This window comes from Pteropus vampyrus, unplaced genomic scaffold (assembly GCF_000151845.1).
Source record: "Pteropus vampyrus isolate Shadow unplaced genomic scaffold, Pvam_2.0 Scaffold113, whole genome shotgun sequence".
NCBI lineage: Eukaryota > Metazoa > Chordata > Mammalia > Chiroptera > Pteropodidae > Pteropus > Pteropus vampyrus.
Genome location: NW_011888894.1, coordinates 1,861,324 through 1,875,398, shown reverse-complemented (window position 1 = coordinate 1,875,398; position 14,075 = coordinate 1,861,324). Strand labels below are relative to the sequence as shown.

Here is a 14,075-nt window from a genome sequence, read left to right as displayed (position 1 = left end):
AAAAAAAAAAAAGATGCAGGTGTCTCTGTCATCTTCTCTACCTTCTGAGAAATAGGACAGCCAACATGTATGTAAAGAATTTTTTAGTTGTTCAATTTGTGGCATGCTAAGATTCCCAGAAAATGTACCAATCTGACATTTGCTGTCAAACCACATTCTATCCTTATGACTACTCAGTAATCAGGACCCAGGCAGTATTAATTACTTGGATAAACCATCTATCCATAGAATTGATCTATGATAATACTACTGTTGATATTCCCTCTTTTTCATCTTGAATCAAACATCCACGTCTCTTTTTAACTTGTGCTCAGCAATTTGAGGCTGCCTGACAAACATTTCTCTTCCTTTTTTAGCAGCACCCACATTTTTTTGGAGGGAGGGAATTACCTTTTCTATCATAGGTTTATGCTGGTTTACAGCTACAGTCAGATGCCCTATCTTCCCTTAATCCTCTCTCCCTAGAATTTGAATCTGGAGAAGACAAAGAGATAATACTAGCGGAGCTCATGCATGACAATGGTGGCATGTTCTGGGACGGATTCTGTAATTCTCATTTCCTGGCTCCCTGGAGCCACCTTAGTTACTGTTCATTTCCAAGTCCTATTCTCTAGCTTTCTTGCTGATTTTGTGGACTTCCAACTGCCTTCCGACAAGGTTGGTTTTAAGTTAGCCAGAATTGAGTGCTGCAATCACAGAACTCTAGTTGATATACTCCGGAACAAGAACTATCCTTCCAATGACTTATCCCAAAGATCCTCCTTCCTATCAAGTCTCCAAAGTCCACAGCATCTTGGAATCACCCATTCAACTCACTGGACTCATCTATTTATTTCACTTTTTCAAAAACATTTCCCTAAGAAACTCACAAGGCATAAACTGAATTCAAATTTCAAGTTTAATCTATCCACTGCCCCTCAAGTGAGCTTAATTAAAGTCTATAGTTACCCAAGGTCTTAAGTGTTGTTTATAGTAATGCTGTGTTCTGCATCATTACTGTTCTTTCTTAGCTCAAGCTCTCCATTCCTAAATTGATAAACATAACTTCATGGCCTCCTTTAATGGTTTGTGAAATTTAAAAATAAATTCAATATTGCAACTGAGAATTGAGAATCAATTCAAAGGGGCTGAATGCTGCTTAGTTTTCAAACTGCACTTGCCACTCTCTCCACAGCACCTGGCTTTACAGTTTAATTTGAATCTTTATCTTTCTCTGCCCCAAATTTCTGTTTAAGGACATACTGATCAGCTGGGTTGCTCTTTCGCCAAACATGTACTTACTTCCCTGTCTTTATATGTTACAGTTCATCTCTTGCTTGGATCTTTATAGGCCATGGTTATAGTTATATATAATGTTTACAGAAGCAACGACCTCATCTGGGTGGCTGTCTTTCTTGGCCATTCTCCGTCAAATCTCAGAAGGATGACCAAGAAAAACCAGATACCTACTACATCAGGGTCAACACTATATCCTTCAACAGGAAGTCACAATTCACGGCCGTATTGCCTCCTCCTGGTATTGAGGACTGTTAGGATCTTCTACTCTCCCAGGCGTCAAGGCGATGCTAATTGAAAGGCAAAGTCTCCTAAATAACGTGTTGCGAGTATATTTTTCCTAGCCTGCCAAGTCAGGAAGTCATTGCTTTCTACTGCCCACTGGAGCAGATCTTTTCTGGACATACTTATTTTTGAGATATTTCCTGCAAATGGAGGTCTATATTTTGCCTTCAGGCAACATAACAAAAATGCCTTTTGTAGGCCTAGATGGTGAAACAACAAACATTCAGATCTATTCCATTGAGGCACTTACGAGAAGGGGGGCCCAGGAAGCAAGGGCAGGACACTTCACCTCCTTTGATCCTCTGTTTGGGTACCTCCAGGGTGTATTCCTCCTGGTGGCCCCAACCACAAGTGCCTACTCTGTCTCTCAAAAACATCTGACCAAATCCCATCCAGGTTCTTAAAACTGCACCCCTTGCCTTTCTTTTTCTTTTTCTTTTCATTTTAATAACTTTTCCAATGGCAAAAGCAACACATGTTCAAGGCAGAAAACTTGACAGAACAGAAAAACACAAAGAGAAAAAACCTAAGTCACCTGTAAGCCCATCACTCATTGATAACCACTGTTAACACTTCGGAGTACAGACGTTATTCTGTGCCCCCACTCTGTCCCCAACAGGAATAAAATGATACTATCATGAATATTTCCCCCACTCAGTAAGTATTATAGTACAAAGTAATCTTCAATGGCTTAAGTTTGCTACTGATACATTTTCTTTCACCAATTTCTTCTTGTTGGACATTGTGACAGCTTCCCAACATCTCATTCTTGTAAATGATATAGAACTGAATATCTTTTTGTAGGTCTCTGTTCATGCACATTTATGATTATTTTCCTGGGAGCAGAATTAGTGTGAAAAACAATCATTTCTAAGACTTCTGAGACATATTGTCAAGCTTCATTCTAGGATATTCGTAACAATTTACACTCCGGTATGAAGGCGATGAGTGTTTCTTCACGACCTTCCAACCCTGGGTATTCTTTCCTTTCCCTCTGCCTATTTCATGGAGGTATATGGGAATCTCTTACATTAATTAGCATTTTCTTGACTACTTATGATGTTAAATATTTTTTTGACATGATTATGAACATTTGTATTTCAACTTTGGTTAATTAGCTGTTTATATCATTTGCCCATTTTTCTACTAATATGTTCTTTCCAATTTACTTGTAAGAGCTCTTTAAAATAATAGCTAAATAATAACTATATATGTATATAATCGATAATCTGCGGTTTGTGTCTTCATTGTGTTTATACAAGTCACACCTCAGCAGAGGTTAGAGGCCTTCCCTTTCTTAAGATTATATAAATATGTACCTATGTTCCTTTCCACTATTTTATTGTTTACATTTAATTCTAAACCATTGATAATTGATTTTAGTGTATAGTGTGTACTTTATTGTTTCTAAACGTCCAACCAATTTTCCCAATGTTCATCATTTCCCTATTGATTTAAAATCGTATCTCTATCATACACTAGGTACTTATTTTGTGGCCTATTTAGTTCCATTGAGATTCTGTCTATTTCTATATGAGCGTAAGCCATTTTATTTATTGTAACCTTGCAATATGGCTTAATATCTAACAGTAAAAATTTGTCATTCTCCCTTGTCCCCGCTCCTCATTCTAATAACATTTTTTTTTCCAGGCGAACTTTAGAAGTATTTACAAGTTCTCATCCCAATTTCCAATTTTTTTGAGACTGACATTAAAAATTAACCTAGAGATAACTGGCGTATTTAAATATGAAATTTTCCTAGTCGCAAACATGTTATGTTTTCCTATTTATTCAAATCTCCTTTGTGTGACCTGTAGTAAAATTCCATGGAACTCCTGTGCGTGACAACCATTGCCGGACTTATTATTTCTTGTAATGCCTTTGGCTTAGTGTTAACCATCCCTGATAGGATCTGCAAAGGCCTCCAGCCACACTGGCCTGCTGTAATAGTGTGCACTGGAGGCTGCAAGGGCTGGAAGAATGGTAACACAAAACACTCTGAGTTGGCACCTGGGTCCTAGTGGTAGCTGGGACACCTACTCTTGATGACTTTGGCCAAGTCATTCTCTTCCCTGGCTCTCGGTAAGATGTATTCCCCCCTTTCATATTAAAATTCTCATTCTATCAAAAGTGAGGTGGTAGATAGGAGAGCGCTTAGAGGAGGATGGATCCCATAGGAATTCACATGTAATGTCTATTATTAAAGGTATGCTTAGGAGCTGAAGGAATAAAGAATTAAGGGGTGACTGTTTAAATGCAGTTAGTTTAATCTGCGAAAACTTGTTAGAGAAGGTGAGCTTGAATGAGGGATTTTGAAAGGCACAGCAAACATGGAGAATCAGTGCCCTAATGTGAAATGTATGTGTAAAGGTACTGAGGCATGGGCAGTAGGGAGGGTGGGGAGGGTGGAAGCAGATTCGGTATGATGTGACTGGACGGTGGGAACCATGATAGACTCTTGATTAGAGAGCAGCAATTCAGGGAAATGAAGTTTGAGCCAGTTTTTATATATGTTTCTTTTAGCTCATTCTTGGGCAGCAGTTTTACAGAATCCACCCATTCTACACAGAGAAGGCCTAGAGCAGAAAGAACAGCCCAGTCCTAAGATTTTCTTGGTCCAAATAGTCAAAGAATCCAGATAAAATAACTTAGGGGCTTTGGCCTTGAATCAGTCCTTTCTAGGAACTGAGAGGGCATGGGGAGCATAGAGCAAGATGATCTTTCCTGGCCCAGAATGGAAGGCATGGGCAGGAGCTGCCCCTTCGTTCCACACCCAGGTCCCAGAGTGAAGCTCAGACAGGCCATGCATCAGAGCTACGCCAGGGTAGCTGGGGCCCTGTCCACCCTCGTGGGCATATGCATCCTGATGGTCTGCACAGCCTGCCTTCTCCCACCAGCTGTTAGAGGGGTGGGTGTTGGAATGCTGCTCCCAGGCACCCTGGCCTCGCTCAACCTGGCGTTTCACACACCCATTCCTTAACCTCATTCTCTGCCCATTTCATTCCTCTTCCCACGCAGTGTTTACTAAAATCTCTCTTCCCCATCAGCTGAAGCACGAGACCAGGGTTCCCTGGGTTGCCTAGAGAATGTTCCCACAACCAGGCGAGCAGCCAGAGCAGAGAACATAGGTTGCCACCCTGCAGACTGCGGCACACGGCCACCCACTCTAGGGGGAAGGACCCCAATCTCCACCTTGGGGGTGACTGATGTTTTCAAGGACAAGAAAACTGTCTGGCAATGTCTGAGAAAGAGGCCTTTTCCCGTGGGGTTTGCAAATAATAAAAATCAGAAAAAACTTACAGGAAAAGGAAGATAAAGAACTCCAACAGCTTTGCTGTTTGTTTACAAAGTGGGGGACAGCAGTCAAAGGACAAGTGAGAACCTGTGTAGCATTTTATAATCACTGTGTCTCTGATCTAGTGTCTTGCTGTAAGTTTCCTTTCATGGTCTAGGATCTTGCTGCTCAAAGTGTGGTCCACAGACCAGTGGTGTTGGCACTACTGGAGCTCATTAGAAAGGCAGAATGTCAGATCCTACCCCAGAGCTGCTGAATCGGAATCTGCATTTTAACCAGCCCCTACCCCCACCCCGGCGTTGTGTGCACATCGCAGTTTGAGAAGTGCTCCTCTGGTACAGTGCTTCTCAATCTTGGCTGCATATCGGCATTGCCCTGGAAAAGCACCCATGCCTGGGTCTACTCCCAAGGATTATGATTTAATTGTTCTGGGATGCAGCTGGGACAATGAGACTTTTAAGACTCCTCAGGTCATTCTGATATGTAGCAAAGTTTGAGAACCAGTGGTCTAGTGTACACATAGATTAAAATTAAAAACTTAAGAAATTCTTTCCTGGATTATAAACAGAATCATAGAAAGTTTTGCAAACAACTAAGCAAAATTGAGAAGAAACTGAACATATAACCACCGATTTGATGTTTACCATATAGCATCAGTAAATGATGTACATAAAAAGAGAAATAAAAAGGTTGAATCATACTCTTCAGTGAAGTTAAAAAATTACTTCCTTCCTCCCATCTTCTTCCCATCTTGTGACTGAAAAAAAAACCCCTCCTCATATAGCAATTTTCAAATAGTGCTTCAGTCTTATTAGAACAATTTTATTTTTGCATTGCAAATTTCGGGTTTGATAATGCACTTTGCACTACGGTTACATAAGAACAGTGGAAGTTCTTGTGTTCATTTGTGAATACAGAGTTTCTTTTTACTCACATAGTCCTTTAATGTAGTTGGACATCAATCTTTCTAGCTTAGAAAGGAGGTTTTATTTCACTGCCAGGGGACAGAACTTCCAAAAAACACAAATGTCTTTCAGCATCATGTTGAGTAAATAATCAAGGGGGTATGAATGGGTCTCTCTCTGATTTCCTGCCTTCCTTTGCTTTAAACTCATAGATGAACTATGAAAAGACATCTGCCTTAACGTTCCAGCCACCTATGCAGCACGTCAGCCCCAAAGCCAAGTCTTTGGGGCTTCCCGAGCTTCATGTGTTTATCTCCTGGAGCATGCCAACACAATGTGTAGACATGTCTGGGTGGCAGTCAGTGACTTTTCTTTTAATTGGAGCCATTCATAAAAGTGACTCCTGGCTCAAGTTTCCCCAATCATATCAGGTTTCACGTATGATATGATCATATTCAGTGGGAATTGACAATGGAAAAAATGGTCAGTATTCAGTATTCCAAGCCCAGGGGCAGCATGGAGTTCACATGCCCACCCACCCACTTTTAATTTAACTCCTAAAGAAGGCACTGTTAGATCCCGTGGTCTCACCAGAGATCCAGCAAGTTGTCTGAGAGTGGGCTGAGGGTAAGGACCTGAACTGGTGGATGGTGCTTCTCTCACACTCATCCCTTGGGCATGCAGTGTCAAGAATGGGGTTGGGGGTGTGGTTCCATAGTGTAGTGGTTAGCACATCTGCTTTACATGTAGAAGGTCCTGGGTTCGTGCCCCAGTGGAGCCACGGTCCATGGTCTACGGCCATGCCACCCTGAACAAGACCGGTGTCTGATCTCGGAAGCTAAGCAGGGTTGGGTCTGGTTAGTACTTGGATGGGAGACCACCTAGGAAGACCAGGTGCTGTAGGCATAAAAAAAAAAAAAAAAAAAAAGAATGGGGTTGGAATGGAGACCCCCAGGACAAACCCACATTGAAGCAGACCACAGTGAGGTGTCAGGAGGTTGGCCAGGACCAGTGGCTTTCGGTTCTGTGGTGTGCAGGGGAACAACAACCCTCCAGAACAAACTTTCCAGCTTGGCATGATCCAGAAGTCACTTGATCTGGAAGTCACCCCACCACAAGTGTGCAAAGAGAGCTGCTCCACCCAGGATGGTGCAACCGAAGCCCACCTGTGCACCCGTGTCTCCTTGGATTGTGAACTGGCTTACGTGAAACTTGGTTTTAAACAAATGTTCATTCTCTTTATATTTTTGAAAATTCAAAAGGAACACAAGTGTTCACTGAAAAGTCTCCCTCTCACCCCATACCCAGCCAGCCAGGCCCCCTCCCCGGAGACAGCGGCATAACAGGGTCTCGTGCAAACGGCTGTTGGCACAGCGTTCCTTCTCAGAAGCGCTCCGCCCTGGAGAATGAATGAAAGGCCCTCTTTGCTGACCTCCAGCCACCTAAGAAAAAGCTTGCACAGAGCTTCCCTGCCATGCGGAATAGACCACGCTTGGCTGGTTTCTTCCTCTCGCCCCCTAGGAACTCCCAGGGCACCAGTCCACGTGGCATGGACTAACAGTTTATGACGCCCAGGAAATGAGTTGCACAATGGACACGGACATCACCAACGTCTTGTAGATGAGGCCATCAGTTCCACAAGAATTTTTTTTTTTTTACCAAATATTAACCGAGCTCTTTACCTGTGCGAGGAAACTTACTATAGAAGAGAGAACTTGCTGTAGAATAGAACCATAAGTAAGTCATGCTCTACCTTCATAGGACCGGACTCCTGGGTGAAGTTAATACCCACATTCTAATTTATGGTGAGGCAAAGGAGAGAAAACAAAGGTATTGAGAAGGAAGAGAGGAAAGGAGGCAAGACAAAACCTTAGGCCTCAACACAATATGGGATTGAGAAGGGGAGGAAGAGCGATAGAGCTTGTCTCAAATTACATACCATGGGCCTGGGCTTGTACTCCCATGTGGCACTTCCTTCTCCACACCTGGCCAAGGTAGGGCTGAGGGGAGAGGATTTTAGAGCAGGAGCTAATGAGCTCTTGGAACATGGTCAGTCGAACATTGCCCTGGCATTTTCTCAGCTGGATTGTGCATCCCTTGAGGTCAGGTGTGGACAAGATGAGTGGCTGAATGTGTCAGCCATCACCCCTATTTCTCACCACGACCAGACAAGCAAGTATTATTTTTCCCATTTAACAGACAAGGAAACAGACTCAAGAGGGTAAGTGACTTGCTCAAGGTAGCTCTGCTGGTTGGCACCAGAGCTGCGGCAGAGACCCAAGACGGACTGGTGGATCAAGCCTGGGATTTTTTCCCCTTTTCACTGTGCTAGGTTGTTTTGTTTACTTTCTTGTTTCTTGATAGCTCTTTTGATTACTGAGCCTAATCTGTGTAAAGTAGGGGTTTTCCATATTCCAACGTTTAACTGAGAAACCCCAGTTCCTTTCTGCACACTGGGATGACAAGTTATAACTAAGACCTCCTCGTATGGGTCTCAGTCACCACTTGTACTTCAAATGTAGTCCAAAAAACAAAGGGGTCTTTCATGTCATTAGCTGATAGAAACAGCTTTACTTTGGGTGTGAAGGCTAAATTCTACAGTAGTTTGTTCTTGATGGTGAGAAGTAATTCATTCTCATTTTTAAACGTAGCTCTGATCCTTTAAAGGCACAAACACCAACTTGAAAACTACATGTGTATACACTTATCTTTAATACAGTCAAACTCAAACAGTAATGGATAGTGATTGTGGTTCTCGTGCTTTTATGGAGAGGAAAGAATGTACGTGACAAAACTCCTAAATGCCTGCATACCAAGTTGTTAAACATAAATGCACTGGTATCAGGTGATAACTCACTGTCAATGTTTCGAACAGTTTTTTCCAGCAACATTTACTGTGCCCTTTCTGTGGGCCAGAGAGCTGACAGCATATGAGGAGAGAAGACTGAATAAAGCCCACTCTCCATTCTGGGAAGGTCCCGTGGGTCTTCTGGGCAAGTGACTATAGATGCCTGGGTCATTCCAATGCTGGGTTTTGATGTGACATTGTAACCTCAAACTTCTCCTTCTGTATGTACAAAAATTTGCATTGATTTGGAATAGGGGTCTGAATAGGAGGGATCTTCTAGGCCATCCTTCTAGAAAGGTCTCAGAACACCCTGGGAGACACTGTGAGGCTTATGTGTATCCAATCTCAGGTGCACTTTGTCATCCATTTGTCATAGTCCCAGAGGCTTCTAACCTCTGTCTGTGTCTTCACTTGCCTCCACAGCGCTCACTGAAATATTCAGGATCCTCAGCAGAACACACCATGTACCCAGGCACATGCCCCCAAAAGGAAAATGCTAACAGTAGTGTAGCCAGCTTCCAAAACAAATTCAAATCTACTCATCAGCCTCACCCACACTTATCAGTGTCACAACAATGACGTACCTCCTGATGGTAAACAAATGCTTAGGGAGGAACAGAACTTTAGGGCAAGAAGGGAACCTTAGGGATGAAGAAAATGACACCTAGGTAGGTGACTGCCTAAGGCTGTCACCAGAGTCCAGGTCTCTGAACTTCTCACCCAGGACCAACTAACGTATAACTACCACTCAAGAATAAGTTTGATTTTTCCACATTTTCCAAATATATTAATTTTCTACTGCTGCTGTAACAAATTACCACAAACTTAGCAACTTAAAGCAAACATAATTTTCTTATTTTATGGTTCTGGAGGTCAGAAGTCTGAAACGAGTCTTATGGGGCTAAAGTTAAGGTGTCATAAGGGCTGGTTCCTTTGACACACTCTAGCGGGGAATCCTCGCCTTTTCCAGATTATAGTCTGCTAGAATTTGACCTGAAGCAGCATCACTCCAATCTTTGTGTTGCCCTTGTAATTACATTAGGTCTACCCAGACAATCCAGGATTGTCTCCCCATTTCAAGGTCTTTAATTTAATCAGTCTGCAAAGTCCTTTTTTGCTGTGTAAGGTAACGATCTCAAGTCGTTGGGTTTAGGATGCAGACATCTTTGGGGGACTTCTCAGTCTACCACACCAAACAAAAAGAATTCTCTTCTGTTTATTTAGTCACCTGTTTGTTGTCTGCAGAAAAAAATTGCAAGTTTGGCCCTTCTAAAATGAAAAACTGGGTAGAGCAGTAGGAAGAGGAAATCTACATTTTTTGTTTATACATTTATAATCCAAGGGCCAACACAAGTCAGAAATTCAAGCAAATGACTATGTCCACTAGTTCTATGCAAATCTAAGCAGGTGTTCAATAGCAAAAGTGTAAATTAGAAATTTGGCCCCAAATTCACAGTAACCTGCAAGATACAAAACTGAAAAACTTTCATCAAAATGGAAAAAAAAAGTGAAATAATAGACCATCATTGCCATTTACATGTACGCCTCATTCAACCCTTAGCCAGTGACTTGAGCACTAAATGTCCCGTGTAGTCCAATAATATGGACACAGGTCCTATCCATTCATTACAAAGTAATTCTAGAGCTTCTCCAGCACCTCTTACTGTATCAAAACTTGGATTTTTCCTGACCAATATCTTGCTGCAATGAACATCACTGTAGCTAAGTCTTAACATGAATCTAAGCATGTTTATTAGGATATATTCTTAGAAGTGAAATTTCTGGGTCAATGGGTAACAGGGAAGTTCAAAGCCTTATGGTAAGTATTACCAAATGGCTCTCATAAAAGTTGTAACAACTCACACCCCAAAATACAAGTCTCCAATCTTATCTACTTTGTACTCCAACACTTATCTTTGCTAATTTGATCAATGAAAATGATATCTCCCATTAATTTGCATTTCTTTAATGACTAGCAAGGCTGCACAACTTTTCTATGTTTATTGGCCACAGGTAGTTGTTTTATGACTTATCTATTCAAATAATTTGCTTGCTCTCTTACTGGTACGTTAAATTTTTTGTTACTGGTTTGTAAGGGCACTTCATATATTAAAGATGTGAATCCTTTTTAGGATTCAAATATTGGCAAATATTACCTATGGATTTTCTTACTGTGGTATTTTTGGTAATGTTCAGAGAATTATGATTTTAATGTATCTACTTTCCTTTATGGTTTCTGCCTTTAATGTTCTGGTTAGTTGTCCTTTCTTATAAGTCATATAAATATTCACCTATTTTTTTAGAGAAATTTTATGCTTCCATTAAAAATATACTGCAATCAGCTAGGACTTATTTTAGAATGCCATCGGGTTTTCATATTCAACTTAATCTCTATTTCAATGTTTAGCTTATGACCCCAGAATCATTTGAGATGTCATCCCCCCTTTTCCTGAGGGATGTGAAATGGCACTTTTTATCACATCGACATGCTTTGTGCAACTTGCTCTCTTCTGGAGATTCATGAATGTATCTATTCTTGTGCTAGCATCACAATGTTTTAATTAGTGCAGCTTTCTATTATTTATTAATATTTGATAGTACAAATCCTTCCACCTTTTAAATCAATATTTTCTTGTGCCTTATTCTTCAGAGTAAACTTTAGAATCATTTAGTCAAATTCCCCTTACCCATTCTGATCCCATGGACAGACTAACTAGAACTGTCTTACGTTTCTAAAGTAATAATGGGAAGAACTAACAATTTTATAACATTGTGCTTTCCTATTGAAGCACAGGTCTCTTTAGTCAAATAAACTACCTCACAAGGAAAGTTTTATGGTATTTTTAAAGTAGATTTTAAGCATATCTTTTAAAGGTTATTCCTATGCTTTATAGTCCGTTTCATAACTATTTTGAAGATGAGCTTCCCTAGTATATTTTTAATTAGTTATCGATGGTTTATAGGAAAACCACTGATTATTTTCTTGCACCCTATTAGATAGTCTTAATATTTCTAACAGGCATTCTGGTGGTTTATGTGTGTTTTCCAGGTATATAATTATATGCTTTGTAAAAACAGTGATGGAATCTCCTTTCTAACCAGAGTTTCCTGAGCACCCTTTGTCAGTTTTAAGTCTAAGAACTCTGGCTGGTACATGGATTTCAGTGACACTGCAGAGCTGCCATCACACCCACATGTGTGAACCTCTGACACTCCTGCCACGGGGCCAAGGGTGTTACCGGAGCATTGTCATTGTTGTCTGGAGCTTGGCCCTCTTTTCCATTTGCTGCCATAATTATTTTTATTGTTTTGTTATCCAAACACTAAACTTTAAGATGTGCATTACATCTCAAATAAGAACCATCCATAATCCTCATGCTAAAGCAGACATCCAAAACTCCCTCCAAATAAGCTTCTAACAGAACACTTCCTTGTTACCACCAAGTTCTTTTGCACAAAAATGTAGGTAATGACCTATTTCAAAGGTCATGAACAAAAAGTTTTGAGCCATAGGAATAAACAAAATACTTCCTACTAATAAATCTATGAAGGCCAGAACAAGGCAAAATTTAAGACTGAACCATAACCTCAGACCTGACACTGGCACAGACTTTTGTAGGCAGGTAGACTGAGATCAAATCTTGGCTCTTTGTTACTGATTCTGACCTTAGGTAAGTCCCTGAAATCCCCTGGGCCTCAGGTTCCCCATATATCAACAGTGAATGTTGTAAAGATAAAGAGTGATGTAAAGCAGTCGGATGGTGCTTAGTATCTGTTCATTTCTTCATTCACTCACTCACCAAAATACCAAGTGCTTTCCATGTGCCAAGAACTGTGCTGGGCACTCAGGATACATGAATGAACTAGACAGACAAGATCCCTCCTCTCAGGGAACTTAGGTCTGCTGGGGGAAGTGGGCACATGATAGGTGAACAATCAAATGAAATCATTACAGACAGCAGTGAGTGCTATGAAGGAAATGAACAGAGGTGTGATGGAGACTGGCTGTGGGAGGTCACCATTCAAGGAAAGCTACTCTAGAAGGGGAAGCTGAGTCTACGAACGAGTCATGGGGAAAACTGAGGAAGGAGAATCTCAGGCAGAAGGAATAGCAAGAGCAAAAGCCTAAAGACAGAGAAGGGTCTGACACAACTGAGAAAAAGGAGGCCAGACGGTTGAAATAGAGAGAGTCAGGAGGAAAGAAGTGTGAACTGCAGCTGAAGAGGGAGATGGGGCTGCTTTCGCAGGACCTCGCAAGGCAGGAGTGCACTTGGGTCTTAACTCTGAGACTATGTTGCTATGGCCACTGTTCTTGCAACTGATGGTGATGTGGGAGACATTGCATTGGGTGCAGTTTAAACCAGAAGCTTGAATACATGTTCAACTATCTAATTTGCAAGAAAGTGTACCACAGAGATCTTACTTAATGAAGCTCATTTTAAGATTGCTAAGCATTTCCGTTTAATTCAATGAACCTTCAATATCTAGACTAGACCTAACACTACGCACAAATCAATAACAACTGCACCTACTATGGGGGAGGCACTGGAGGTACCAATAAGCTGTGCCAGTGGTCCATGCTGACAAGGAGAGCTCCTTGAGCATCTTTTCCTTTAGACATATCTCATTCCAGCCCTACTGGCTTCAGATTAAGAACCAAGGATGTAGAGGAGGCTCAGGCTGATGGTTAGGAAGGAAGTGGGCTCCAGCTATTGGAAAGACTGGGGTGGCCTATAATTGGATGCTCGACATAAAACCTCCACTGCCCAGGACCTCGGCTGTATTAGTTGTGCCAGTAAGGATCATCTCAAAGGATCTATAGCATTGCTGTTTAGGCCAAGAGGGTCTTTTGATTCTTCTATATAGTCAACAATTCATATCAAACACACAGATCTGTATTTTCACAAGTAGTATTGCATTTATTTCTTATAAGGTACTCTTGCATTGTTCTTCCTTGAAAATTGTTAGACACAAGAGGAAAAATAATTAAAAACAGCTTATTCCAGCATTAACTCTTAGCTCTGTCAATGAAAGAGAGCCAATGTAGTATTTTTATAACTAAAGAAAACTGACTTTTGAGGCAATTTCTAGGTTATAGAATGGTAGCATTTCAAGAGGTTGTTTGCAAATTAGTTGGTTAGATCTCAGGATCTAACCTGAAACAAAATATTAAACCACAGGAAACAAGATATTATAAAAAGTGGGTGAGAGTGTTAAACCAGCTCACAAAAGCTGGCCTTACGTATGACATATTTTACAACCCAGGGTGCTGCTGGACCTGCCAGTCCTAATAATACAACAACGGTACAATGCTTTGGGTATGAATTTTCTGATAATATAGATTTATTATGCTGCTCAACACATCGGAAGGCAGGAAGGGGCCTCACCCAGGTACTTGCTATCTGTCCTAGCATGGGACTGGGTTGTCAGTGGGGAATGGGCTATAGGAAGAGGTTGGAGAAAGGGT

General features: G+C 41.2%; 1 protein-coding gene and 1 pseudogene across 2 annotated transcripts in view; one reads left to right on the top strand and one right to left on the bottom strand.

The window, feature by feature from the left end:
* The window catches only part of TGFA (transforming growth factor alpha), a 96,117-nt gene that overhangs the window by 34,323 nt on the left and 47,719 nt on the right, over positions 1 to 14,075 (bottom strand). The window lies entirely within an intron of this gene.
* Positions 6,551 to 6,666, top strand: LOC111743434 (annotated as a pseudogene).